This window comes from Centruroides sculpturatus, unplaced genomic scaffold (assembly GCF_000671375.1).
Source record: "Centruroides sculpturatus isolate CEXI.00-Female unplaced genomic scaffold, Cexi_2.0 scaffold1830, whole genome shotgun sequence".
NCBI classification, from domain to species: Eukaryota; Metazoa; Arthropoda; class Arachnida; order Scorpiones; family Buthidae; genus Centruroides; species Centruroides sculpturatus.
Window position 1 is genome coordinate 23,688 of NW_019386246.1, and position 6,114 is coordinate 29,801.

Below are 6,114 nucleotides of genomic sequence, written 5' to 3' on the forward strand. Positions count from 1 at the left end.
TTTTTTTTTATCTGGTAACCAGACGGTTTTCTTTGACCGTTAGACATTCAGGAAGAGGCACGCACATAACTCAAATTAAATAATGTAAACTATAAAAAATAATATTTAAAATATGAAAGATTTATCCTTGTTTTAAATAAGCTAAAACCGTAATTAACATAACTTCAAAATCATATTCTATCAATGGACATAAAAATATTTATGGCTTAAACATAATATTATTCGTAATTAACATAACTTAAAATCATATTCTGTCAATAAACATAAAAATATTTATGTCTTACACATAATATTTTTCATATCCTGTGAACATAAAGAAAGTCCAGTGTTTTTATATAGGCCTATGTATTTTATAATAACAAATATTTCCGCAAACCATAAATAGTCATTAAAAACAATTTTATAATTCTTGATTTTAAGCTTTTATTCAGTTCAATTATTCAATTGTATTATTATAAAACGCTAATTATCGAAGCAATGAACTTTAAAAATGACACATTATTGATTCAAATCATTACTTTCATAAAACGAAAATATAACTAATTGATATAGCCTACTATACCAATAGAATACATTCAAATTTAATACAATATTTTATTGATTTAATAAACAGCCTTTTTGGATAAATTAAATATTTATTTTATTTAAAAACGCTTTCATTGTTTCGATTCGATAATCGATTTACGATAAATTAGCATCTATCAAACTAAACAACAGGTTAGTTATAGATGTACTGTACAGTACTTACCTTTAAAAATTAAGAAATCACACTTAAGTAAGTTTTATGAACTTCTACTTGTTATCACTACCGATGTAATAGCAAGAATAATGCTATTGTGTAATGAAACCGCTCTTTTAGAATTAGAGGTAAGTATAAGTGAGTCTAAGCGTGTTTAAACACAAGCTGAAGCAGCGCTCTGCTCGCGTGCTAATGCTATTCTGTTCACAGAACTATATGCATGTTCAAACAAGTTCAAGCATTGTCCTTTACAAATTCTGCGTTAATTTTTCAATAATATTGTAAATATTTTTAGCTTTTAGACGTAAACAATATAAATACGATACGCACCGTAAATTTTTAGAGAACGAAAAAAACCGATACGTGAAATTTTCTATTAATTGAGTATTTAACAAATAATTTTCTCACGCTTACAGCCAAAATGGCGCTTCTAAACTTTGACGCTCCGGACAAATATCCGGGTTGCCCGTCCCTAGAGCAAGCCCTGATTAGATATCATGGACATGTATCCGTCGATAGAATGGTAAATAATTGAGAATAAACTTAAAGAACTTAATATGAAACAAGAAAAAATAGATTTAATTGAATTTTGTTATCGAAGTAACTATTTTCAAATAGATGATAAATATTACACACAAACTGAAGGTATTAATATGATAATAGCTGAACTAAAAATGATAGATATTAATAAATTAATTGATGATATAAAAGGTATAGTATTTTATAAGAGACACGTCGATGACATTTTAATTATGTGAGCCGCCGGAAACGTCGGGAAGCCCTCTTTTTCCGGCCACAGGTCGGTGACCTACTTTTTTTTGTCAGGGATGGTAGTAACGTTCAGTTACGCGTTACGCGAGTGGGGGAAAATCGGAGGGGTCGACGATAAGGCGTGGGCAAAGTCGAGTAACGACCCCATTTAAAAACAAAACAACGGTTTATTTAACGCGCTAACTAAATAAAATTTTACAAAAACTCCGCGGAGAGAGAGTTTACAATAATAAGCGTTCATACCTCTTAGCATATACTAGTGGGATAATAAGTAAGGTCGTCCAAATGGCTCCTGGGCGATGACACAACAATAGGTCGGCGACGAAAGTGTAGGTCAGCGATGGGAGTGTAGGGCTGATATGGAGAAGGCGATGTTTGATTTCGACGTTCGGCGAATCCCCCGAGAGGGAAAGATATGGCCCGTCTTCGTGGTTGTCCGTTCGATTTGCGACTCCCCCGAGAGGGGAAGGAGGATGGCTTTTATACATTTTGTGGTGAGAAAATTAGTCAGGTGACTAATTGTTTTCGCAGGTGTGGGGTTAAAGTTGGTGTTAAAATGACAACAATATGACGAATTTCGTCGATACTTGTAAACTATTCACGGATTGATCGTGACAATTTTTATAGTTAAATAGAAAGAGTTATAATTTTCTCATGCACCTCAAATTTCGTTTCTGCCGGTGCATCTTCTAGTTAAAGGAATTTATTAAAAATTTAAAGGATTAAATGCTTTTATTACATTATATAAACCTCGAATTTCACAATTATCTATATATATAACCCATTCATTTCGTGTCCGTCCCGTAACCGTTTGAAACAGACACTAGAGGCGCCCCTATCGTGTGTCATATTTCAAACATTCAAATTAAATTAACAATTTTAATTATTATTTAAATCAACAATATAAATTATTATTATTCATTTGGCCAATAAATTATTATTTGGTTAATATAACAATATAAATAATTCAGTATATTTAAAATAGGAATTTATTATTGTCACGGAATGCATCTAGATGCGCCCTAGCGAAGGTTTTAAATTAACAATAAATTATTTTTATTTGTAATAGGAATTTATTATTGATATGAATTTATTATTTATATTACAGAATAGTATAAATAATTATTATATGCCTTGTCTTGCCTTATTATATGCCTTGATTAAAATTAGCCTTGCGCCGTACGTTTACAACATCCCGTGACTCACAAATCAGTGAACGTCGCGCATTGACTCACGGGAAATTTGTTGAAAAAATGGCGGATACATTTAAAATCGAGGTTTACGGTACAAGTACCGGGCACGTGTGGAGGGGAAAACCCCCAACCGGTAGACCCCCCTTTGCGATCAATAAATGTCTAATGAACACCCCCCTACGGGCGACCCTTCACGAGATATAGCAGCCCCGAGTGTGGGCGAGCGCACGTTAATTTTTTTTCGCGCGGTAGGCTCCCTTTTGACCACGATGTCACGTGACCGGAAATGACATATTGTTCGCACGGGGGCTACAGTTTGGAAAGTTGCCACCCCTTCATTCGTACGGTAAATCTTACCATTGGGACTTTAACAGAACTGTAGAACATATTGATAGAAACAAAAAAGTCAAAGGAACCCTGCTTCAAGGAAATTTGTAAATAACGCCCACTAGGGGGCGTCCCAAGCTACTAGTATATAATGAAACAGAGTCAAAAATAGCTGAAATAACTAAGTTAGTAAATAATATAAACGAAACTATACAATTTAAAATTGAAACAGAAGATAAAATTAAGCATGAGTTAAGTTATTTATACATTAAAATAAAAAGGAAAANGTTCAAGCATTGTCCTTTACAAATTCTGCGTTAATTTTTCAATAATATTGTAAATATTTTTAGCTTTTAGACGTAAACAATATAAATACGATACGCACTGTAAATTTTTAGAGAACGAAAAAAACCGATACGTGAAATTTTCTATTAATTGAGTATTTAACAAATAATTTTCTCACGCTTACAGCCAAAATGGCGCTTCTAAACTTTGACGCTCCGGACAAATATCCGGGTTGCCCGTCCCTAGAGCAAGCCCTGATTAGATATCATGGACATGTATCCGTCGATAGAATGGTAAATAATTGAGAATAAACTTAAAGAACTTAATATGAAACAAGAAAAAATAGATTTAATTGAATTTTGTTATCGAAGTAACTATTTTCAAATAGATGATAAATATTACACACAAACTGAAGGTATTAATATGATAATAGCTGAACTAAAAATGATAGATATTAATAAATTAATTGATGATATAAAAGGTATAGTATTTTATAAGAGACACGTCGATGACATTTTAATTATGTGAGCCGCCGGAAACGTCGGGAAGCCCTCTTTTTCCGGCCACAGGTCGGTGACCTACTTTTTTTTGTCAGGGATGGTAGTAACGTTCAGTTACGCGTTACGCGAGTGGGGGAAAATCGGAGGGGTCGACGATAAGGCGTGGGCAAAGTCGAGTAACGACCCCATTTAAAAACAAAACAACGGTTTATTTAACGCGCTAACTAAATAAAATTTTACAAAAACTCCGCGGAGAGAGAGTTTACAATAATAAGCGTTCATACCTCTTAGCATATACTAGTGGGATAATAAGTAAGGTCGTCCAAATGGCTCCTGGGCGATGACACAACAATAGGTCGGCGACGAAAGTGTAGGTCAGCGATGGGAGTGTAGGGCTGATATGGAGAAGGCGATGTTTGATTTCGACGTTCGGCGAATCCCCCGAGAGGGAAAGATATGGCCCGTCTTCGTGGTTGTCCGTTCGATTTGCGACTCCCCCGAGAGGGGAAGGAGGATGGCTTTTATACATTTTGTGGTGAGAAAATTAGTCAGGTGACTAATTGTTTTCGCAGGTGTGGGGTTAAAGTTGGTGTTAAAATGACAACAATATGACGAATTTCGTCGATACTTGTAAACTATTCACGGATTGATCGTGACAATTTTTATAGTTAAATAGAAAGAGTTATAATTTTCTCATGCACCTCAAATTTCGTTTCTGCCGGTGCATCTTCTAGTTAAAGGAATTTATTAAAAATTTAAAGGATTAAATGCTTTTATTACATTATATAAACCTCGAATTTCACAATTATCTATATATATAACCCATTCATTTCGTGTCCGTCCCGTAACCGTTTGAAACAGACACTAGAGGCGCCCCTATCGTGTGTCATATTTCAAACATTCAAATTAAATTAACAATTTTAATTATTATTTAAATCAACAATATAAATTATTATTATTCATTTGGCCAATAAATTATTATTTGGTTAATATAACAATATAAATAATTCAGTATATTTGTAATAGGAATTTATTATTGTCACGGAATGCATCTAGATGCGCCCTAGCGAAGATTTTAAATTAATAATATATTATTTTTATTTGTAATAGGAATTTATTATTGATATGAATTTATTATTTATACCACAGAATAGTATAAATAATTATTATATGCCTTGTCTTGCCTTATTATATGCCTCGATTAAAATTAGCCTTGCGCCGCACGTTACAACATCCCGTAACTCACAAATCAGTGAACGTCGCGCATTGACTCACGGGAAATTTGTTGAAAAAATGGCGGATACATTTAAAATCGAGGTTTACGGTACAAGTACCGGGCACGTGTGGAGGGGAAAATCCCCAACCGGTAGACCCCCTTTGAGATCAATAAATGTCTAATGAACATCCCCCTACGGGCGACCCTTCACGAGATATAGCAGCCCCGAGTGTGGGCGAGCGCACGTTAATTTTTTTTCGCGCGGTAGGCTCCCTTTTGACCACGATGTCACGTGACCGGAAATGACGTATTGTTCGCACGGGGGCTACAGTGATTGAGGAGATGTTTCAAGTACAGTACATCCCCTCAATCACCGATAGACTTAAAAATAAACATTATAAGCCAAACCCCAACACCTCTCAGTGTTTAACAAACCACGGAAAGTTTAAAGCCTACTTACATAGAATCAAAAAGATAAACAGTGACAAGTGTTCATGCGACAATACTACAGTTGGAGATGCGATGCACTTCGCCTATGAATGTGAAACTTTCGAAGAACAACGTTTTCAGTTTTACAGAGAATGTATACAACACGGATGTTCCTGGCCACCTGACCCCAAAGACATTTTCAACCAAAAGCAACTATGGGTGAGTTTCGAGCAATTTATCGAAAAAACTAAAGCTCTTCTCCCCGACACTATTCAAATAAAAAAGTTAAAAAACAAGTCTACAACGCAACAAACACAAGATGAAGAGACTGATGGAAATTCAACCGACAACAGTGAAACAGAGGAAGAGATAGATGAAGACAGCGAGACTTCAACAGAAGAAGAGGGTTCAAACACAGACTAATTAAAAATTATTGTGTTATTAATGCTAATTTGTATATTCAACTGTAACAATTTTCCAACATTTGAATCTCTAATGACTATTCTTTGTGTTGAGGTCATTGTTATTTATATGCCGACTAAGGTTGTAATTAGTGTACATAATTTTCATAAAAACTGTATTGGTATATAGATGTAAATATGTTTAACGGCAGCTAATACCCTCCATTCTTAATTGTACAATGTTTCGTACACA